Consider the following 25,227-nt stretch of genomic DNA (forward strand, 5'->3'; position numbering starts at 1 on the left):
GAAAGTGCATGCATAGAGTACTCACGTCCTGTAACTGATTCATTGATTAAAAACTCATCAACCACAGCCCTTTCAATACTTAACACATACAGTCGTGGCTAAAAGTTTTGAGAATAATACAAATATTAATTTTCACAAAGTCTGCTGCCTCAGTTTGTATGATGGCAATTTGCATATACTCCAGAATGTTATGAAGAGTGATCAGATGAATTGCAATTAATTGCAAAAGTTCCCCTTTGCCAAATTCCCTTTCCCTCATTTCCACTGCATTTCAGCCCTGCCACAAAAGGACCAGCTGACATCACGTCAGTGATTCTCTCGTTAACACAGGTGTGAGTGTTGACGAGGACAAGGCTGGAGAGTACTCCGTCATGCTGATTGAGTTCGAATAACAGACTGGAAGCTTCAAAAGGAGGGTGGTGCTTGGAATCATTGTTCTTCCTCTGTCAACCATGGTTACATGCAAGGAAACATGTACCGAGATCATTGCTTTGCACAAAAAAGGGCTTCACAGGCAAGGATATTGCTGCCAGTAAGATTGCACCTAAATCAACCATTTATCGGATTTATCATCAAGAACTTCAATTGTTGTGAAGAAGGCTTCAGGGCGCCAAAGAAAGTCCAGCAAGCACCAGGACCGTCTCCTAAAGTTGATACAGCTGCGGTATCGGGGCACCACCAGTACAGAGCTTGCTCAGGAATGGCAGCAGGCAGGTGTGAGTGCATCTGCATGCACAGTGAGGCAAAGACTTTTGGAGGATGGCCTGGTGTCAAGAAGGGCAGTGTCGTGCCTTTACTATCATTAACTGAAGACTCATAGTTTTTATCAAAGATTCTCTGTAATTAGTATTACGCGATCAACTGATTAATCATGTAACTAATTAACTAGGAAGTCGGGACACCAAGGAAAAATATTCAGATTACAAAGTTATAATTTCCTAAAATAACTTTTCAGATATTTTATCTGATCAATTAGTCTTCGAATTAATTAATTATTTACTTTACCTCACGTTAGTGAGTTGTTGGTTATCTGCACGAACCAAGTCTTCACTATGAGTCCTCCATACATCAATTGTCTTAAATCATGTATTTATTACTAACTAAGTAATTCACAGAAATGTATAAACAAACAAACAAGGTAAATGTGGTTACATGAAATGAGAATGTGCCCTAGTGGGCTAAACCGGCATGGTGGCTTGTTAAGACAAAAGGGGAAGTGGGGGTCGAGTAAGAAGTCACTACAGAGTGATAATTAGAACAATTGAAATGCTAATCCTTTACACATGAACGCTCACTCATTCGGGAACAATTGCAATCAATATATATATTTACGCTCAGTGTGTCGTCTTGATAGCTGGTGAAAAGTTGGTGTCTTTTATAGAATTGTCCGTCTCTCTCCCTCTCTCTCTTGGTTGGGGTTAGAGGGGATAGTTCAGAGTGACATTCATTATAGATGGATGTTTCGGCGGTTGTCGTTCTTCGCGTTCAATGATACAGAATTCCTAGCTGCAGACTAGTAATTAATATCAAAGACTTGTTATTATTCTGTCGGTATCGATAGTCTAAGAGTTTAACCACGTGGTATGGTTAAAAGATTCATCAATGGTCTACAACCTTTGTCTCCTCCTAATGGAGAAAAACATGGTCTGCAACCTTTAGCCATCTCGTAATTGAGCTTAGTCTGCTGATCGAAAACCCGAGTGGGGGTTTTATTCGGAAGGGCCGAAAAGGGCTGTCCCAGGATGTCTGACCCTAACTGGGCTCAGGGGCGGTCCTCTGATTTAGTTCAATGAGGAGATCCTTAGGAATTTACGACGTCTCTCTGACCACAGCAACCTAGTTGAAGGAGGCAAGGGGGGGGCAGGGAGAGGGGGATGAGGCCAACGTCATGACAGCAGCAAAGAAGCCACTTCTCTCCAGGAAAAACATCAGGGACAGACTGATATTCTGCAAAAGGTACAGGGATTGGACTGCTGAGCACTGGGGTAAAGTCATTTTCTCTGATGAGTCCCCTTTCCGATTGTTTGGGGCATCTGGAAAAAAGCCTGTCCGGAGAAGACAAGGTGAGCACTACCATCAGTCCTGTGTCATGCCAACAGTAAAGCATCCTGAGACCAGTCATGTGTGGGGTTGCTTCTCAGCCAAGGGAGTGGGCTCACTCGCAATTTTGCCTAAGAACACAGCCATGAATAAAAAATGGTACCAACACATCCTCCGAGGGCAACTTCTCCCAACCATCCAGGAACAGTTTGGCGACGAACAATGCCTTTCCGGCATGATGGAGCACCTTGTCATAAGGCAAAAGTGATAACTAAGTGGCCCGGGGAACAAAACATCAATATTTTGGGGCCATGGCCAGGAAACTCCCCAGACCTTAATCCCATTGAGAACTTGTGGTCAATCCTCAAGAGGTGGGTGGACAAACAAAAACCCACAAATTCTGACAAACTCCAAGCATTGATCATGCAAGAATGGGTCAGGATGTGGCCCAGAAGTTAATTGACAGCATGCCAGGGCAGATTGCAGAGATCTTGAAAAAGAAGGGTCAACACTGCACATATTGACTCTTTGCATCAACTTCATGTAATTGTCAATAAAAGCCTTTGACACTTATGAAATGCATGTAATTACACTTCAATATTCCATAGTAACATCTGACAAAAATATCTAATGACACTGAAGCAGCAACCTTGGTGTGTGTCATTCTCAAAACCTTTTGCCACGACTGTACAGTACATCACATTTTTCTCCCACACACAAACATTTACATCTCACTATTCCCTGGCTAACTGTTCAAATGCCGACCTAAACAACATTTCCATATCCTTAAAAGAGAGACCAAAACAGCTATTAGATATGGTAACACAAGGCGATCACTAGTCTCAGCAGAAGCCAGAGGTAGGCTGTTCTAGAGACACCCTGGTCCTACAAAGCAAGGTGTCCTTGGCTGTCAATCTGACTGGCATGGACTTCCACGTGTGCTTTCTATTCCTGCTATTAAATAGCCATGGCGAAGCAGCTTGAGTGTCTGCGGATGTAGGTAAGAGAAGTGTTCTGGTGTTCTCAGCTCTGTTAGGTGTACTGGGAGTAATTTGTTGTTACCAGAGAATCCTCAACTGCAGAGAACAGTCGGACTCCTCTCAAAATAGTACACCAGAAGAGTGAAACCTGAAAATGTCTTGCCAAAAATAGTAATGTATCATAGGCTCATGGCTGTAAACAATTTGTTATCATACAGTACAGGTCTTGCTTGGATGGTTGGATCTGTGATGGACTCCACAAATGTGTCTGATTGCTACTTGGAAACAGACCTGTCTGTTGGATTAACCAAAGCTTTTTTCAAAGGTGAGGGATCCTTGAACTTGGAGGCTCAGAAAGAACCAAAACAAGAGACAAGGCAGGCAGACAAGTTACTGTGGTTACGCAACACATTCCATGTTTTTTTATTATCAATCCAAATTTGTAGTGTCTGTCAAGTTCACACTCACACCATCTCCTCAGTCTGGAAAGCCCCAACCACTGCCACTGCCAGCACCCTGCTCTAATATTAGCTCTTACCGGACAAATTGTTGTCAGTCTGATCCTCACACATCACGTACAGAAACTCAGAGACACCAGTAATTATAGTGTAGCGGGTAGTTACCAAGGCCAGATAATGGTAATTAAGGCAAAGTAATGAATAGTTTGAAAATATTATTATGCTTTTTTTTTGTCTTGAAATGTGATCACTAAAGATAAACAATCATCTCCCATGTCATCAGTGTCTCACACATCTGTGTATGTACTAGAGGTCGACCGATTAATCAGAAGGGCCGATTAATTAGGGCCGATTTCAAGTTTTCATAACAATCGGAAATCTGTATGTTTGGGCGCCGATTTGCCAATTTAAAAAAATATATATTTTTTTACCTTTATTTATTAACTAGGCAAGTCAGTTATTATTTTCAATGACGGCCTAGGAACGGTGGGTTAACTGCCTTGTTCAGGAGCAGAACAACAGATTTTCACATTGTCAGCTCGGGGGATCCAATCTTGCAACCTTACAGTTAACTAGTCCAACTCAATAACGACCTGCCTCTTGTTGCACTCCACAAGGAGACTGCCTGTTACATGAATGCAGTAAGCCAAGGTAAGTTGCTAGCTAGCATTAAACTTATCTTATAAAAAACATTTAATCAATCATAATCATGATCACATGGTTTATAATATTACTAGATATTATCTAGCGTGTCCTGACTGTGCATACAAGCATACAAGTATCTGACTGAGTGGTGGTAGGCAGAAGCCGGCGCGTAAACATTCATTCAACTAGCACTTTCGTGTGTTTTGCCAGCAGCTCTTCGTTGTGCGTCAATCATTGCGCTGTTCAAGCCTATCAACTCCCGAGGTGAGGCTGGTGTAACCGAAGTGAAATGGCGAGCTAGTTAGCGCACGCTAATAGCTTTTCAAACATCACTCGCACGGAGCCTTCTAGTAGTTGTTCCCCTTGCTCTGCATGGGTAACGCTGCTTCGATGGTGGCTATTGTCGTTGTGTTGCTGGTTCGAGCCCAGGGAGGAGCGAGGAGAGGGACGGAAGCTATACTGTTACACTGGCAATACTAAAGTGCCTATAAAAACATCCAATAGTCAAAGGTATATGAAATACAAATGGTATAGAGGGAAATAGTCCTATAATTCCTATAATAAATACAACCTAAAACTTCTTACCTGGGAATATTTAAGACTCATGTTAAAATAAACCACCAGCTTTCATATGTTCACATGTTCTGAGCAAGGAACTGAAACGTTAGCTTTCTTATACAGCACATATTGCACTTTTACTTTCTTCTCTAACACTTTATTTTTGCATTATTTAAACCAAATTGAACATGTTTCCTTATTTATTTGAGGCTAAACTGATTTTATTGATGTATTATATTAAGTTAAAATAAGTGTTAATTCAGTATTGTTGTAATTGTCATTATTACAAATAAATAAATACATTTTTTTTTAAATCGGCCAATTAATCGGTATCGGCTTTTTTAGTCCTCCAATAATCGGTATCAGCTTTGAAAAATCATAATCGGTCGACCTCTAGTATGTACGCCTTCGAAATGCCCTTTGGGAAATAGTGTCATGAGCCAAATCATCCCAGACCCTAAATAAATCTCTCACACACACGCACATGCACATGCACACGCACACGCACACGCACACACACACACACGATGCAGGGGCTGATCATGACTATCCGAAATCCCAGGAAAAAGCAGGGTTGTGTCATGACTCTCCTGGGAAAGTGCCAGGCATGGTAGAGGGCAGTCACACATATACGCCTCACACACCCATAACTGCACAGTCACTGCAGAGACACACTAACGCACAGGGAAGGGAGGGATCCTGTCCAGTAGTTGTAAACAAGTATATCATCTAACCTACCCTTGGCCTGTACTGTGTCCAACAACCTTTATAAAGAGAAGGGAAAAATATGTATTAGTGATTCAACACAGCAGCCTCTGGTCTCACACTGTAGAAAATGTAATGAAATGTCAAGGTGACAGCAGATTGTAAATTACACAGAGAGATCCACATTGACGCACACACTCGTACAAACACGTACTCCGATAGGGGCGTTCTTAGAAGATGTCTGTGACAAATGCATGGCCTTTGTGATTACGAACCTGTTGAATTGACTGCAGTTAGGCTACATGACCATCTTACTAATCATATTCCCCAGAACCATTTACCCTCATCTTTTGGCCTGAGCCTCCCTGTGCAGTTTCATTTTTAGCCCTGTACAGTAGGTATAATAAAGTATTCACCCACCCTTGGATATTTTTCACATTTTGAACACGATACAGAGTGGGATTGAAATTGACTTCAAAAAATGTTTTGTGTGATTGAGCCACACAAAATACTCCATAAAGTCAGAGAGAAAAGTCCTGTGGGGAATCCTGAACATGCAACCAAACGTAGCATGGGTCATACACTAACCTGAGGACAGTTTCACTCTCTGAACAACAGCACAGAGAGGGCTGCATTTCAGAAAAGCAGGTAGAGCCCTCCACAGTGCCAAATATTAAACTACAGTATGTACCATAAGTATTCATGGACTTTTTTCACATTTTATGCATTACAAAGTGGGATTAAAATAGCTTGATCTGCACAAAATACTGTATAATGTCAAAGTGAAAAGAAAATTCTACAAATTAATAGAGGATAAAAACGAATCAACAAAAATATAGTCGTGGCATAATATTTCTCTTTGTTTAGGCAAGCCTAAATTAGTTCTGGAGTACAATTCTGCTTAATAAATTACATATAAATGACATGGACTCACTTGGTGTAAAATAATATGGGTTGACATTATTGAATGGCTACCCCTTCATCTTTCACCCATACTGTACATCTGTAAGGTCCCTCAGTCAATCAGATTCAACAAAACATACCAGGGAGCTTTTTCAAAGCATCATAAAGAAGAGAATTGATTAGTAGATGGTAACAATAACACATCAGACATTTAATATATTTTTAAGTATAGTTGCACCCCCCCCATGTCTCTGATCACTACTTTGTTTCCTCCAACCCTACTCACTCAATCCTATCCTCTCTTCTTTCTGCTAAGTCCTTCTCCCTCCAGTCTCCTGACTGTCTATTTGACCCTACTATTCTCCCTTTCTTTGACTCTCACAGTCCCCTTTCCTTCCAGCTGGCCCAACCTTCCCCTCCTGCTCCGTGGCCGAGTGTCTCACTGCATGCTAACAGAACAGGGCTGCGGGCAGCTAATTGGAAGTGGAGGAAAAATAAACTTCCGGAGGATCTATCATGCTTTCGCTCCCTCCTCTCTACCTCTGTACCGGCTGCTAAAGCCACTTTAAATATATATATATATTTTTTAATATTTATTATTTGTTTGACTCTATATACAAAATGTATACGTATTAACAAAATCCACTTTCTATCACTCAAAATGTCAAGCTTCTGCCTCCAACCCTGGGAAACTCTTCCATTTCAATATTATCGCTTGCACAGTGCTCCTTGGGATGTTTAAAGCTTGGGAAATCTTTTTGTATCCAAATCCGGCTTTAAACTTCTTCACAACAGTATCTCGGACCTGCCTGGTGTGTTCCTTGTTCTTCATGATGCTCTCTGCGCTTTTAACGAACCTCTGAGACTATCACAGTGCAGGTGCATTTATACTGAGACTTGATTACACACAGGTGGATTGTATTTATCATCATTAGTCATTTAGGTCAACATTGGATCATTCAGAGATCCTCACTGAACTTCTGGAGAGAGTTTGCTGCACTGAAAGTAAAGGGGCTGAATAATTTTGCACGCCCAATTTTTCAGTTTTTGATTTGTTAAAAAAGTTTGAAATATCCAATAAATGTCGTTCCACTTCATGATTGTGTCCCACTTGTTGTTGATTCTTAACAAAAAATACAGTTTTATATCTTTATGTTTGAAGCCTGAAATGTGGCAAAAGGTCGCAAAGTTCAAGGGGGCCGAATACTTTCGCAAGGCACTGTAGTAACATTAACATGATGCCTTCTAATTGCAGTCGCTGTACTCGCCTTACGGCACGGGTAATTTCAGTGTAGGAAAGGATGAAACGGTGTCTGTGCCACCAGTAAGTACAGATAGTAGTATAAATCCCCTGGCACAGTCCCCGCAGCCGGACAACTTTCTCACGGTTTCTGGAAGGAAATGCTGTAGGAACGCTCAACCGGTATCGCTCATTCAGCCGACAGAAACTTTCAACCGGTTTTCCCCATTAAGCAGCGAGTCGGAGTCAGAGGCCGAGTCTTCTCTGGTCTCTACTCCTCCCGTTACAGGGTCTGAGACGCCAAAGCTTCCCACCATTAGCTTTGACAAATTGAAAACTCTATTACCCGCAGTATTAGACTTAAAACGAATCATCCAGCGATCATACACTGTTTACCAGGGGGCAGGGCTACCGACGTTAAGGCTAATCTGAAGATGGTGCTGGCTAATGCTAAAACTGGCGAGTGTAGAGAGTATAGAGATATTGTTATCCACATCGGCACCAACGATGTTAGGATGAAACAGTCAGAGATCACCAAGCGCAACATAGCTTCTGCGTGTAAATCAGCTAGAAAGATGTGTCGGCATCGAGTAATTGTCTCTGGCCCCCTCCCAGTTAGGGGGAGTGATGAGCTCTACAGCAGTCTCACAACTCAATCGCTGGTTGAAAACTGTTTTCTGCCCCTCCCAAAAGATAGAATTTGTAGATAATTGGCCCTCTTTCTGGGACTCACCCACAAACAGGACCAAGCCTGACCTGCTGAGGAGTGACGGACTCCATCCCAGCTGGAGGGGTGCTCTCATCTTATCTACCAACATAGACAGGGCTCTAACTCCTCTAGCTCCACAATGAAATAGGGTGCAGGCCAGGCAGCAGGCTGTTAGCCAGCCTGCCAGCATAGTGGAGTCTGCCACTAGCACAGTCAGTGTAGTCAGATCAGCTATCACCATTGAGACCGTGTCTGTGCCTCGACCTAGGTTGGGCAAAACTAAACATGTTTAGTGTTCGTGTGTTCGCCTCAGCAATCTCACGAGGATAAAGACCACCTCCATTCCAGTCATTATTGAAAGAGATCATGATACCTCACATCTCAAAATAGTGCTACTTAATGTTAGATCCCTTACTTCAAAGGCAATTATAGTCAATGAACTAATCACTGATCATAATCTTGATGTGATTGGTCTGACTGAAACATGGCTTAAGCCTGATGAATTTACTGTGTTAAATGAGGCCTCACCTCCTGGCTACACTAGTGACCATATCCCCCGTGCATCCCGCAAAGGCGGAGGTGTTGCTAACATTTACGTTAGCAAATTTCAATTTACAAAAACAAAAATGACATTTTCATCTTTTGAGCTTCTAGCCTCCCGCTCCGTGGCTCGACGACTCATTGCGAGCTCACAGAACAGGGCTCCGGGCAGCCGAGCGGAAATGGAGGAAAACTCGCCTCCCTGCGGACCTGGCATCCTTTCACTCCCTCCTCTCTACATTTTCCTCCTCTGTCTCTGCTGCTAAAGCCACTTTCTACCACTCTAAATTCCAAGCATCTGCCTCTAACCCTAGGAAGCTCTTTGCCACCTTCTCCTCCCTCCTGAATCCTCCTCCCCCCCCCCCCCCTCCCTCTCTGCAGATGACTTCGTCAACCATTTTGAAAAGAAGGTCGACGACATCCGATCCTCGTTTGCTAAGTCAAACGACACCCCTGGTTCTGTTCACACTGCCCTACCCTGTGCTCTGACCTCTTTCTCCCCTCTCTCTCCAGATGAAATCTTGCGTCTTGTGACGGCCGGCCGCCCAACAACCTGCCCGCTCGACCCTATCCCCTCCTCTCTTCTCCAGACCATTTCCGGTGACCTTCTCCCTTACCTCACCTCGCTCATCAACTCATCCCTGACCGCTGGCTACGTCCCTTCCGTCTTCAAGAGAGCCAGAGTTGCACCCCTTCTGAAAAAACCTACACTCGATCCCTCCGATGTCAACAACTACAGACCAGTATCCCTTCTTTCTTTTCTCTCCAAAACTCTTGAACGTGCCGTCCTTGGCCAGCTCTCCCGCTATCTCTCTCAGAATGACCTTCTTGATCCAAATCAGTCAGGTTTCAAGACTAGTCATTCAACTGAGACTGCTCTTCTCTGTATCACGGAGGCGCTCCGCACTGCTAAAGCTAACTCTCTCTCCTCTGCTCTCATCCTTCTAGACCTATCGGCTGCCTTCGATACTGTGAACCATCAGATCCTCCTCTCCACCCTCTCCGAGTTGGGCATCTCCGGCGCGGCCCACGCTTGATTGCGTCCTACCTGACAGGTCGCTCCTACCAGGTGGCGTGGCGAGAATCTGTCTCCTCACCACGCGCTCTCACCACTGGTGTCCCCCAGGGCTCTGTTCTAGGCCCTCTCCTATTCTCGCTATACACCAAGTCACTTGGCTCTGTCATAACCTCACATGGTCTCTCCTATCATTGCTATGCAGACGACACACAATTAATCTTCTCCTTTCCCCTTCTGATGACCAGGTGGCGAATCGCATCTCTGCATGTCTGGCAGACATATCAGTGTGGATGACGGATCACCACCTCAAACTGAACCTCGGCAAGACGGAGCTGCTCTTCCTCCCGGGAAGGACTGCCCGTTCCATGATCTCGCCATCACGGTTGACAACTCCATTGTGTCCTCCTCCCAGAGCGCTAAGAACCGTGGCGTGATCCTGGACAACACCCTGTCGTTCTCAACTAACATCAAGGCGGTGGCCCGTTCCTGTAGGTTCATGCTCTACAACATCCGCAGAGTACGACCCTGCCTCACACAGGAAGCGGCGCAGGTCCTAATCCAGGCACTTGTCATCTCCCGTCTGGATTACTGCAACTCGCTGTTGGCTGGGCTCCCTGCCTGTGCCATTAAACCCCTACAACTCATCCAGAACGCCGCAGCCCGTCTGGTGTTCAACCTTCCCAAGTTCTCTCACGTCACCCCGCTCCTCCGCTCTCTCCACTGGCTTCCAGTTGAAGCTCGCATCCGCTACAAGACCATGGTGCTTGCCTACGGAGCTGTGAGGGGAACGGCACCTCAGTACCTCCAGGCTCTGATCAGGCCCTACACCCAAACAAGGGCACTGCGTTCATCCACCTCTGGCCTGCTCGCCTCCCTACCACTGAGGAAGTACAGTTCCCGCTCAGCCCAGTCAAAACTGTTCGCTGCTCTGGCTCCCCAATGGTGGAACAAACTCCCTCACGACGCCAGGACAGCGGAGTCAATCACCACCTTCCGGAGACACCTGAAACCCCACCTCTTTAAGGAATACCTAGGATAGGATAAAGTAATCCTTCTCACCCCCCTTAAAAGATTTAGATGCACTATTGTAAAGTGGCTGTTCCACTGGATGTCATAAGGTGAATGCACCAATTTGTAAGTCGCTCTGGATAAGAGCGTCTGCTAAATGACTTAAATGTAAATGTAGTCATGAAATCTATGCAGCCTACTCAATCACTTTTTATAGCTACTGTTTACAGGCCTCCTGGGCCATATACAGTGTTCCTCACTGAGTTCCCTGAATTCCTATCGGACCTTGTAGTCATAGCAGATAATATTCTAATCTTTGGTGACTTTAATATTCACATGGAAATGTCCACAGACCCACTCCAAAAGGCTTTCGGAGCCATCATCGACTCAGTGGGTTTTGTCCAACATGTCTCTGGACCCACTCACTGTCACAGTCATACGCTGGACCTAGTTTTGTCCCATGGAATAAATGTTGTGGATCTTAATGTTTTTCCTCATAATCCTGGACTATCGGACCACCATTTTATTACGTTTGCAATTGCAACAAATAATCTTCTCAGACCCCAACCAAGGAACATCAAAAGTCGTGCTATAAATTCACAGACAACACAAAGATTCCTTGATGTCCTTCCAGATTCCCTCTGTCTACCCAAGGACGCCAGAGGACAAAAATCAGTTAACCACCTAACTGAGGAACTCAATTTAACCTTGCGCAATACCCTAGATGCAGTTGCACCCCTAAGACTAAAAACATTTCTCATAAGAAAATTGGAACGGAAATGGCGCCACACCAAACTGGAAGTCTTCCAACTAGCTTGGAAAGACAGTACCGTGCAGTACCGAAGAGCCCTTACTGCTGCTCGATCATCCTATTTTTCTAACTTGAGGAAAATAAGAACAATCCTAAATTCCGTTTTGATACTGTCGCAAAGCTAACTAAAAATCAGCATTCCCCAAGAGAGGATGACTTTCACTTTAGCAGTGATAAATTCATAAACTTCTTTGAGGAAAAGATTATGATTATTAGAAAGCAAATTACAGACTCCTCTTTAAATCTGCTTATTCCTTCAAATCTCAGTTGTCCTGAGTCTGCACAACTCTGCCAGGACCTAGGATCAAGAGAGACGCTCAAGTGTTTTAGTACTATATCTCTTGACACAATGATGAAAATAATCATGGCCTCTAAACCTTCAAGCTGCATACTGGACCCTATTCCAACTAAACTACTGAAAGAGCTGCTTCCTGTGCTTGGCCCTCCTATGTTGAACATAATAAACGGCTCTCTATCCACCGGATGTGTACCAAACTCACTAAAAGTGGCAGTAATAAAGCCTCCCTTGAAAAAGCCAAACCTTGACCCAGAAAATATAAAAAACTATCGGCCTATATCGAATCTTCCATTCCTCTCAAAATGTTTAGAAAAGGCTGTTGCGCAGCAACTCACTGCCTTCCTGAAGACAAACAATGTATACAAAATGCTTCAGTCTGGTTTTAGACCCCATCATAGCACTGAGACGGCACTTGTGAAGGTGGTAAATGACATGTTAATGGCATTGGACCGAGGCTCTGCATCTGTCCTCGTGCTCCTAGACCTTAATGCTGCTTTTGATACCATCGATCACCACATTCTTTTGGAGAGATTGGAAACACAAATTGGTCTACACGGACAAGTTCTGGCCTGGTTTAGATCTTATCTGTCGGAAAGATATCAGTTTGTCTCTGTGAATGGTTTGTCCTCTGACAAATCAACTGTAAATTTCAGTGTTCCTCAAGGTTCCGTTTTAGGACCACTATTGTTTTCACTATATATTTTACCTCTTGGGGATGTTATTCGAAAACATAATGTTAACTTTCACTGCTATGCGGATGACACACAGCTGTACATTTCAATGAAACATGGTGAAGCCCCAAAATTGCCCTTGCTAGAAGCATGCGTTTCAGACATAAGGAAGTGGATGGCTGCAAACTTTCTACTTTTAAACTCGGACAAAACAGCGATGCTTGTTCTAGGTCCCAAGAAACAAAGAGATCTTCTGTTGAATCTGACAATTAATCTTAATGGTTGTACAATTGTCTCAAATAAAACTGAAGGAACTCTGCGTTACTCTGGACCCTGATCTCTCTTTTGAAGAACATATCAAGACCATTTCAAGGACAGCTTTTTTCCATCTAAGTAACATTGCAAAAATCAGAAACTTTCTGTCCAAAAATGATGCAGAAAAATTAATCCATTCTTTTGTCACTTCTAGGTTAGACTACTGCAATGCTCTACTTTCCGGCTACCCGGATAAAGCAGTAAATAAACTTCAGTTAGTGCTAAATACGGCTGCTAGAATCCTGACTAGAACCAAAAAAAAGTATCATATTACTCCAGTGCTAGCCTCTCTACACTGGCTTCCTGTCAAAGCAAGGGCTGATTTCAAGGTTTTACTGCTACCCTACAAAGCATTACATGGGCTTGCTCCTACCTATCTCTCTGATTTGGTCCTGCCGTACATACCTACACTGTCAGAGACGCAAACTAGGACCATGCCCCAGGACTACCTGACATGATGACTCCTTGCTGTCCCCAGTCCACCTGACCGTGCTGCTGCTCCAGTTTCAACTGTTCTGCCTTATTATTATTGGACCATGCTGGTCATTTATGAACATTTGAACATCTTGGCCATGTTCTGTTATAATCTCCACCCGGCACAGCCAGAAGAGGACTGGCCACCCCACATATGCTCTCTCTAATTCTCTCTTTCTTTCTATCTCTCGGAGGACCTGAGCCCTTGGACCATGCCCCAGGACTACCTAACATGATGACTCCTTGCTGTCCCCAGTCCACCTGACCGTGCTGCTGCTCCAGTTTCAACTGTTCTGCCTTATTATTATTCGACCATGCTGGTCATTTATGAACATTTTAACATCTTGGCCTTGTTCTGTTATAATCTCCACCCGGCACAGCCAGAAGAGGACTGGCCACCCCACATAGCCTGGTTCCTCTCTAGGTTTCTTCCTAGGTTTTGGCCTTTCTAGGGAGTTTTTCCTAGCCACCGTGCTTCTACACCTGCATTGCTTGCTGTTTGGGGTTTTAGGCTGGGTTTCTGTACAGCACTTTGAGATATCAGCTGATGTACGAAGGGCTATTTAAATACATTTGATTTGATTTTAATTTGATTTGAATACTACGTAGATACAGAAATAAGCAAACTATAGATTTAGTGTATCGAATTACACAACAAGGTTAAATACCTGTTCTTGAGACAGGGGACAGGACCCGTGCTTACGTCATTGAATACAAAGTAGTCTGGCAGGAGTCAGACGTGAACAAATGAAGGAAAGGCCACTCTAGGCCACTGTATAAATAGTTAATTGGGCCCATATGAAGTGGAATAAATCCAGGGCCCAGTTTTTCAAGAGTTATCCATCTGGATTTTACACTATTACTGAGGACATCAACCAGACTGCTGGAGACTATTACAACCATGAGACAGAAGTATTATTTTATGGCTTTAAAAAAATATATAATCACAGACATCAATCTCCCCTGGTGACCAGGTGGAGGAGAATTTGAGGGAGATTTTCTTAATTAATTTAAAAAAATAAAAAAACACTTGCTCCTAAATCATAACGCCTCAAAAATCATGTCTGGTTGTTTTGGTTTTTCACAGACTAGCAACTAAGTAGACAATAACATTTTTAAAAACACATCTGTCAATTCTAGTCAATTAAAAAAAACAGTAGACACAAAAGTATTTGTAAAACAAAGAGACCAATAGACATTCATATTAAGAACATCACACAGCCACATGTTGAACTGGTTGTTGAAACAGGCACACTGCGTAGAGTACAACCTCATAATAGCACACTCAAGGATCAACACGTGTCCCCCCCTTCTCTTCCTTCTTTCTCACACACCCTGATAAGCAGGGCAGTTAGGCAGACTTTTTCTGTACTCTACCTAATAGGATTCCACCCCCACCTCCTCCATTGCTGTTCAAATCTAATAAAATGTTATTTGTCACATGCTCCATAAACAAACAGGTGTAGACTAACAGTAAGTAAGCATTTCCCTGTCAGTCCACACCGGTTGCTTACGAAGCATGTGATGAATAATTTGACTTGACTTGATGTGTTCAATCCACAGGCACACATACACTGCACACAGAGTCCCACTATAACATCAATCTCTCTTACCTCAGACTCCTCCCCATCTTACTAACAGCATCCCCTGAGTGGCAGTAACAAAGGCTGGGACTGACTCCTTCCTCCCTCTCTCCTTTCTCCTCTTCACCACCTCTAAACTCACAGTGGCTGTCCGCTTTGCCAGCTCATCCATACTGGATTTATGCCTCCCACACTACTCAGTGTGTGCTCCTCCCTCCCTCCCTCCCTCCTCTTCCTCCTCCTCCTCTAGACTCCCTAAGTCCAATGGAGCGCTGTCTTCCACCTCCTGCTACTCATGGTGCTTTGTCCCTCCATCCAGGAAGAGTTCTCGACCAATCAGATCCCTTGATCCAGTGCCGTCTTACCGGCCCAACGGCTAGTGGTGTGAAGTAGTTTGTTTAGCACTAACAGATGGCCGAAGACAGTGCAGCTTATAGTTCCTGTGGAGGTAACAAGGTCAGACAGGACTGGCGCGCCAGGATAAAGAGACTAATTTGAAGAGGCTAATTTGAGTCGTAGAGTCCGGGGTAAAAGTTGTGATCCTCTGAGGAACTACAAAGATAGACAAATCCGGGGCGTCAAGTTCACACGCTCACCCTCGGACAGTGTTTTTCTATCCCTCTGATAACCCTACTAGCAGTCGCTCTAGGTATCAACACTGACTGGCTGGCTGTAGCATGGTCTCTACCTCACCAGGAGGTTCTGGACTTGTATGTAATACAATTGTATGTAATACATTCTGTCAATCACGTTTGATGACAGATAAACAGCAGAGCAGAGACCATGTAAGTTATTATGCGCTCACTGCCACATGGAAGTGACAGCTTAACAAATGGCACCCCACTGTATTGTGCCAGTCCTACCCCTCCCAGCCTGCCACCCCGCCTCACTCTCTATTTTCTGTGGCTTGGCTGCGATCAGAAGTGAATATCCACACAACTTCCCCAGTCAATTTTCTCCTGGCTGGTGTCTGATCCTTCCAGACAAGAACGAGGGGAAAGGAAATGCAGACCTCTCTGGATTGGTCTTTCCAGACAGACAGCTTAACCCGACAACGCAAAATCCAAAATCTAGACTGATCTTCAGAGACGTAATAAGTCTTTGTGAAGCTGTAAATGGTGCTGTGGCTTCGCTGAAGTGAATGTGTGACTGGATTGACTTCACTTGGCTGGCGCCAAGTGGGATTCAGAGTCTCCTCAGACCCAAACACAATGTCCGATTTAAAAAACAATGGAGCCTATAAATCAGCTGAGACAGATTCACGTGAGACCGATTCAATTTCATGTCACAAGACTGACCCTGAAGTCAATTGTATGTAGCTATATCCTAATCTTTTGACCCATCAGCAGCTGAGCATATAAGCAGATCAATTCCATGTACAGTGCGGAACAATCAACCCCTTACTCACCAAGATGCTTATCACCAACAGTCAATTGTTAAGGGGGATTCCTGCGTTATGAACATTACATTTGCATGCAAAAATCAAAAAAACTTTAATGTCTCACAGAATTGACAAAATATGTTGAAATGAAACTTTTTTTTTTCTTTCTTTTTTTCCACCGTTATTTAACCAGGTAGGAAAGTTGAGAACAAGTTCTCATTTACAATTGCGACCTGGCCAAGATAAAGCAAAGCAGTTCGACACATACAACGACACAGAGTTACACATGGAGTAAAACAAACATACAGTCAATAATACAGTATAAACAAGTCTATATTCGATGTGAGCAAATGAGGTGAGATAAGGGAGGTAAAGGCAAAAAAAAGGCCATGGTGGCAAAGTAAATACAATATAGCAAGTAAAACACTGGAATGGTAGATTTGCAGTGGAAGAATGTGCAAAGTAGAAATAAAAATAATGGGGTGCAAAGGAGCAAAATAAATAAATAAATACAGTAGGGAAAGAGGTAGTTGTTTGGGCTAAATTATAGGTGGGCTATGTACAAGTGCAGTAATCTGTGAGCTGCTCTGACAGTTGGTGCTTAAAGCTAGAGAGGGAGATAAATGTTTCCAGTTTCAGAGATTTTTGTAGTTCGTTCCAGTCATTGGCAGCAGAGAACTGGAAGGAGAGGTGGCCAAAGAAAGAATTGGTTTTGGGGGTGACCAGAAAGATATACCTGCTGGAGCGTGTGCTACAGGTGGGTGATGCTATGGTGACCAGCGAGCTGAGATAAGGGGGGACTTTACCTAGCAGGGTCTTGTAGATGACATGGAGCCAGTGGGTTTGGCGACGAGTGTGAAACGAGGGCCAGCCAACGAGAGCGTACAGGTCGCAATGGTGGGTAGTATATGGGGCTTGGGTGACAAAACGGATTGCACTGTGATAGACTGCATCCAATTTGTTGAGTAGGGTATTGGAGGCTATTTTGTAAATGACATCGCCAAAGTCGAGGATTGGTAGGATGGTCAGTTTTACATGGGTATGTTTGGCAGCATGAGTGAAGGATGCTTTGTTGCGAAATAGGAAGCCAATTCTAGATTTAACTTTGGATTGGAGATGTTTGATGTGGGTCTAGAAGGAGAGTTTACAGTCTAACTAGACACCTAGGTATTTGTAGTTGTCCACGTATTCTAAGTCAGAGCCGTCCAGAGTAGTGATGTTGGACAGGCGGGCAGGTGCAGGCAGTGATCGTTTGAAGAGCATGCATTTAGTTTTACTTGTATTTAAGAGCAATTGGAGGCCATGGAAGGAGAGTTGTATGGCATTGAAGCTTGTCTGGAGGGTTGTTAACACAGTGTCCAAAGAAGGGCCAGAAGTATACAGAATGGTGTCGTCTGCATAGAGGTGGATCAGAGACTCACCAGCAGCAAGAGCGACATCATTGATGTATACAGAGAAGAGAGTCGGTCATTTGACGAGTGTGTCTATAGTACCCCTTCGAGGGAGTGTATACCCCAAAAAGCTGACTTCTAAATATTGGCTTGTTGGAGAAATTATGCAAATAAGATGCGTTATTGATGTTACATGAAATGGAAAAGCTTATTGGGGAGACTGAATATATTATAATAAGTCTGAGTTTGTAAGTCTTAGGTCAAGGCAAGTCCAGGCAAGTCTCTTCCTATTGGTGTCCTTTAGTAGTGGGTTCTTTGCAGAAATTCGACCATGAAGGCCTGACTCATGCAGTCTCCTCTGAATAGTTGCTGTTGAGATGTGTCTGTTACCTGAAATCTGTGAAGCATTTATTTGGACTACAATCTGAGGTGCATTGAACTCTAATGAAATGATCCTCTGCAGCAGAGGTAACTCTGGGTCGTCGTTTCCTGTGGCGGTCCTCATGAGAGCCAGTTTCAGTTTCCCGAATTGACTGACCTTCATGTCTTACAGTAATGATGGACTGTCATTTCTCTTTGCTCTTTTCTGGACACTGGATTTATTCAGTGAGCCTGTTCCTCATCTCTCTATCTAAAGAATAGTACTGTCATATATGACAAATGCATTTCAACATGGTTTTCCAAGAGAATATTACCTAGAACACATCATTTTCACATCATATCAACATTTGCTTCAGTAAACATCTGAAGAATACATCTCAGAACCGGCACAAACAATGTGGTGTATGCACAGCATTCTGAAGCTAAGACATGATGCATCAATACCCATCACATCCACAACCGTTATGGATTACGGATATCATAACGCTGGAAAGGGGTACTGATAATGAAAAGAGAGAATGCAATTATAGACCATACAAAGCCTTAGCTTTACAGAAAAAGTTGATGATCCGATGTAAGGTGCATGTTTTACAAAAACCTTTCCTAAAAAACATTATGGATGTCACATCGTCTGTCCCAGTTACCTCCCTCAAATTTGGTCTATAGACACTCACTTTTGGTCTGTAGACACCTGAATTTGGTCTGTATTGCTTCATTAATGTCTCATCTTCAACTAATACTGGGGGATAGCTGTGAATGGAAAAACAAGCTCTGCGACACCTTTTAAAAAGCCATGAAATTACTGATTGAAAAGCTTTTTTTCCAGACTTGGACACATTGTCTGTAATGGTCAAAATTCATGCAATTTCCTACTTAGACTTTTCAAATAAAGCCTGAACTCCAGCATATAGACCAGGGTTCTCCAACCCTGTTCCCGGAGAGCTACCCTCCTGTTAGTTCACTCCAACCCCAGTTGTAAACTAACCTGATATAGTTGATCAACCTGCTAATTATTAGAATCAGGTGTGCCAGATTAGGGTTGGAGTGAAAACCTACAGGAACAGTAGCTCTCCAGGAACAGGAGAGGGCCGATATAGACCTTAAGGATAATTATGAACATGGTATCATTTGGAAATTACTATCTTGATTTGTGGATGCTCAGGTTGACTTTCCCACGTTATCACCCTACACGGAATTACAGTCACATCCACTGACCATGCAAAGTGAGCCATTTCACCTGGGGACAGTTTAAAATCCCCATCATAGCTCAGATTCCAAGAAAAACATCACAGCATGTGAATGAAAACATTAACCACTGAATGCCCCTGCATTGTCTTCAGTCCAGCTATATTGCATCAGAATGTTTTATGGCCCTGAAATCCCACGTTATGCTCTGGCAGACAGATCGATGGCTCATATGCTTAACCAAGTGCCTTACACAGTCAGATCAATCTGGGCTGGAGAATGGCGCAATGCACTACCTCTGTTATTGGAGCAATCTATTCTCTGAGGAGATGCAGTGCCAAGCAAGGCTGCAGTGGGGAGCCTGCCTACTGGGCACACACTGGTTGAATCAACGTTGAAGTACTGTATAATATTCACTGGAGGAATGAGAATTATATTGTCACCTGGAGGTGGCAGACTGGAGGTATTCAAAAAATGTCCCCCCAATCCCCATCTTAGAAATGTCATTCCTTCCATGGCTCCACCCACTGGGCAACCACTGTTTGAATCAATGTTGTTTTCACGTAATGTTTCCACATACATATTGTGACATTGAAAAAGGCATCAACCGGTACTGTTTTCATCTCATTTCAACCAGCTTTGTAAAAGAAAAAAGACATGAATCCAAAAATATGAATCATTCATTTGTAGACCAACTGGACAATGAATTTTGAACGCAACCAAATATTAACATTCGAAGATGTATATTCTGCTTGGATAGACAATACACTGTATAATGTGAATAACATATATAAAATACAATATCCAAAGCTAAAAGAGATAGAGACGTGAATCCAACATATTAATAACTTGTCGATTACATTTGAAATCAACCAACCATCCTTCAATATAAAAAAAGAGTTCTACCTGAAGTGCATTTACCCCTCATATACCAGTAGGAATCCCTGTTCAGGCACAAATCATTTTATTTAGGTTGATGTTAGCCTAGGCAGCCAATAGTCGGCCGCTAGACCAGCACTATTGTCTAGGAATGATATGCATTCACGGTAATACACTCGCAACCTGAATGGACCTGTGGACCGGCTTGTACATAAAGCATCATCCATTCAGGTTGCAAAGGCAAACATATGTGTACTGTCTTAATAAAACCCAATTTCCCACCACCATTTTGGGAATTTCTGACAAATCAGGATCTTGCACACACATCAGCCAAGAGTGTGCAACATCCTAAGTTGCCCGAAAAACTTTGCAGACTGAATGAAGGATGCTTTATGTAAAAGCCGGTCCACAGGGGACACGAGTGTATTACCGGGAATGCACATCAAGCCTAGAAGACAGTGCAGATCTAGCGGCCACTATTGGCTACCTAGGCTAGGTTGATAGCATGACGTTGAAACAATGATGCTGATTCAAACATACCATTTTACTATCAATATTGAAACAAGGTCAAATAAAATATATCTAATCACATCTAAAACTCAACATAATTTCAACCACCCAATCATTGAGTGTCCAAAACATTAGGAGCACCTTCGTAATATTGAGATGGACCCCCTTTTGCCCTCAAATCGTCAGGTTGGCTGGATGTCCTTTGGGTGGTGGACGACCCTTGACACACACGGGGAACTGTTGAGTGTGAAATACCCAGCAGCGTTGGGTATTGACACACTCAAACCGGTGCGCCTGGCACCTACTACCCCGCTCCTAGGCATTTCAATATTTTTTCTTGCCCATTCACACAGAAAATCTATGTCTCAATTGTCTCAATGCTTAAAAATCCTTCTTTAACCGGTCTTCTCCCCTTCATCTACACTGATTGAAATAAATGTAACAGGTGACATCAATAAGGGATCATAACGTAGCTTTCACCTGGATTTGCCTAGTCAGTCTGTCATAGAAAGAGCAGCTGTTGCTAATGTGTTATATACTCAGTACAAAACACATAGGATGAAAAAAAAAGTTCAATTCATCATAGGTACTCTTCAACTATGACAGACAAAATGAGAAAAAAAAATCTTGAAAATCACATTGTAGGATTTTTAATTAATTTATTTGCAAATTATGGTGGAAAATAAGTATTTGGTCAATAACAAAAGTTTATCTTAATACTTTGTTATATAACCTTTGTTGGCAATGACAGAGGTCAAACGTTTTCTGTAAGTCTTCACAAGGTTTTCACACACTGTTGCTGGTATTTTGGCCCATTCCTCCATGCAGATCTCCTCTAGAGCAGTGATGTTTTGGGGCTGTTGCTGGGCAACACGGACTTTCAACTTCCTCCAAAGATTTTCTCTGGGGTTGAGATCTGGAGACTGGCTAGGCCACTCCAGGACCTTGAAATGCTTCTTACGAAGCCACTCCTTCGTTGCCCGGGCGGTGTGTTTGAGATCATTGTTATGCTGAAAGACCCAGCCATATTTCATCTTCAATGCCCTTTCTGATGGAAGGAGGTTTTCACTCAAAATCGTACGATACATGGCCCCATTCATTCTTTCCTTTACACGGATCAGTCGTCCTGGTCCCTTTGCAGAAAAACAGGCCCAAAGCATGATGTTTCCACCCCCATGCTTCACAGTATGTATGGTGTTCTTTGGATGCAACTCAGCATTCTTTGTCCTCCAAACACAACAAGTTGAGTTTTTACCAAAAAGTTCTATTTTGGTTTCATCTGACCATATGACATTCTTCCAATCTTCTTCTGGATCATCCAAATGCTCTCTTCAGACGGGCCTGGACATGTACTGGCTTAAGCAGGGGGACATGTCTGGCACTTGCAGGATTTGAGTCCCTGGTGGCGTAGTGTGTTACTGATGGTAGGCTTTGTTACTTTGGTCCCAGCTCTCTGCAGGTCATTCACTAGGTCCCCCCGTGTGGTTCTGGGATTTTTGCTCACCGTTCTTGTGATCATTTTGACCCCACGGGGTGAGATCTTGCGTGGAGCCCCAGATCGAGGGAGATTATCAATGGTCTTGTATGTCTTCCATTTCCTAATAATTGCTCCCACAGTTGATTTCTTCAAACCAAGCTGCTTACCTATTGCAGACTCAGTCTTCCCAGCCTGGTGCAGGTCTACAATTTTGTTTCTGGTGTCCTTTGACAGCTCTTTGGTCTTGGCCATAGTGGATTTTGGAGTGTGACTGTTTGAGGTTGTGGACAGGTGTCTTTTATACTGATAACAAGTTCAAACAGGTGCCATTAATACAGGTAACGAGTGGAGGACAGATGAGCCTCTTAAAGAAGAAGTTACAGGTCTGTGAGAGCCAGAAATCTTGCTTGTTTGTAGGTGACCAAATAATTATTTTCCACCATAATTTGCAAATAAATTCAAAAAAATACTACAATGTGATTTTCTGGATTGTTTTTCTTCTCATTTTGTCTGTCATAGTTGAAGTGTACCTATGATGAAAATTGCAGGCCTCTCTCATCTTTTTAAGTGGGAGAACATGCACAATTGGTGGCTGACTAAATACTTTTTTGCCCCACTGTACATAGTTCTGATGATTATGTTGAAATTAGATTGATGTAACAACCTGTTAACTCAGGTTAAGTCAATGTATTTAAGTTTTACCCTAATCTCAAAAACAGTACTGGTTGATTCCACATTGACAAATTATGTTTAAAACACCATTGACTCAACCAGTGGGTGCCCAGTGGGTGGGGACATGGGGAAAGGGGCATTTCTAAGAGGGGGAGTGAAGGCATCTTTTAAGGACTGCTGAAATATCATGGCCTCAGCATTAAAATTATGTCATAGGTTCCTGTGTGCCTGTCTGTCTGTCAGGCATGCACACTGCCCTTATCACCAGGCAGCATCTGCATAAATCATTATGGCCACACAGTGGGGGGGTGGGGGGGGTGTCGATGAATGAGAAGTGGACTCACTGGAGACAGAGCATCAGAGGAGAAAGAGGGTGGAATTGATGAGGTGAGATGTACAGTACAAGGAAGGACAGAGTGAGAAGAAAGTGTGTTTGTAAGAGAGAGAGCAAGAGAGAGACCCAGAAGTATTGTGCCTTGCTGACTGAGTAGCACTTGGGCCAGTCACACTGAAGTCAGTGAAGTGCAGTTTATAGAATTTGTTTATGTTTTAATTTATTTAACTAGGCAAGTCATCGGATGAAACACTGTCATCCGATAGGCTGGAGGTAATGGACTAGGCCTACTGCCTCTAAAAAGGCTTGTCAGACACAGTGATTGGATATGTACTAAATAAGATACTCAAATAATCTTGTTTTTTGTGGCTTATGGACAGCAATGATACCAGGTCGCAGTTAGGGGCAACAGTTTGACATGGCAGAATAAATGTACATGAATGTCTGTTGGACAGATCTGACACAAAGAAAGATGACTATGTTCAGTCTGGTTGAATGGGAAAATAATACTTCTGTAGGGAACAGGTGTTTGATGACCAAACATAAATCTGCATTGCTTATGGCTTGAGCAAAATCAAATAAACAGACCACTGAAAAAAAGTTTGGAATGGAGTTAGGCTATGTCAGATTTTAAGATACTCTAGGTCTGCAATGGGAATACTGTCATATCAATAGTTTACAAGTGAGCTCTGCACCTTACAATCTGTCCCAAACAACTAGCATCTGCCCTATGGTCACTGTTCTGCGACAGAACTGTAAAGTGATGTTGTTGGGTGAACTAGATCATAGAAGATGGAAATGATAGCTCTTGTGTTGAAGCCTATCTTAAAAAAAGAAAACAATAGGCTATTATAGCTGGAACAATTCCTGGAGATATATTTTAATTCATTAATGAATAGTCGCATTGCTAGCCTACAATAACAAACCACACTGCAAGCTTGTCACGGTTCATGAAGATAGTCACTTACCCCTGCTAATGATATAAGATGCAGCAGAACCCTGATAGAGCCGCCGAGTAGCCGTGTTCACATTCGCTGCTGGTTAACCCCTTTTTTCCTGCAATGAGTAGGTTGGCGTAGTAACCTTGGTTGAAAAGCGGATTTCCATTCATAGCTAAATCGTTCTGAAACGGACAGCTCCTCTGATACACCCTCACTCAATGAAGAGCACGCCATGCGCGCCGCTCACGCACGCGCACCCTCCTAGCGCGAGCATCAACAGCTCTTCTCTCACAGAAGCGCGAGCTATTTACGCCTCCTCGAAGCCGTGTTTACAATACAATTTGCACTGAAAACGGACTTGAAGTCTATATTAGCCTATCTAACAGACGGACCATATAGCACCCAGGGCTTACTACTGATAGGCTAACTTGTGTCAAAAAGAACATAGTAGGCCAACTATTATAAGACAATAATGGATATTAGGCTGCTATCTCTTTACCTAGCAACCTACTGTACATGCCCATTCTTTTTCAACCATATACTCTACATGACCAAAAGTATGTGGACACCTGCTCGTCAAACATCTCATTCCTAAATCATGGGCATTAATATGGAATTAGTCCCCCCTTTGCTGCTATAACAGCCTCCATTCATCTGGGAAGGCTTTCCACTGTTGGAACATTGCTGTGGGGACTTGCTTTCATTCAGCCACAAGAGCTAAGTGAGGTCCCACTGATGTTGGGCGATTAGGCCTGGATGGCAGTCAGTGTTACAATTCATCCCAAAGGTGTTCGATGGAGTTGAGGTCAGGGCTCTGTGCAGGCCAATCAAGTTCTTCTACACTGATCTCAACAAACCATTTCTGTATGGACCACAACCTTGTGCACAGGGACATTGTCATTCTGAAACAGGAAAGGACCTCCCCGAACTGTTGCCACAAAGTTGGAAGCACAGAATCGTCTAGAAAGTCGTGTGCTGTAGCATGAAGATTTCCCCTCACTGGAACTAAGGAGCCCAAACCATGAAAAACAGCTCCAGACCATTATTCCTCCTCCACCAAACATTACAGTTGGCACTATGCATTGAGGCAGTTAGCGTTCTCCTGGCTTCGTCCAAACCC

At 43.3% G+C, this 25,227-nt stretch overlaps 1 protein-coding gene across 1 annotated transcript in view; it reads right to left on the bottom strand.

Moving 5' to 3' along the window:
* LOC118400992 (PH and SEC7 domain-containing protein 1-like) overlaps positions 1-24,361 on the bottom strand; it is a 73,565-nt gene extending 49,204 nt beyond the window's left edge. The window contains exon 1 of the mRNA XM_035798071.2: positions 24,135-24,361. The gene's annotated coding sequence lies outside the window, so the exon portion shown is untranslated. The remainder of the gene's footprint in view (positions 1-24,134) is intronic.
* Between the last annotated feature and the right edge of the window lie 866 nt (positions 24,362-25,227).

Source organism: Oncorhynchus keta, chromosome 2 (genome assembly GCF_023373465.1).
Source record: "Oncorhynchus keta strain PuntledgeMale-10-30-2019 chromosome 2, Oket_V2, whole genome shotgun sequence".
NCBI classification, from domain to species: domain Eukaryota; kingdom Metazoa; phylum Chordata; class Actinopteri; order Salmoniformes; family Salmonidae; genus Oncorhynchus; species Oncorhynchus keta.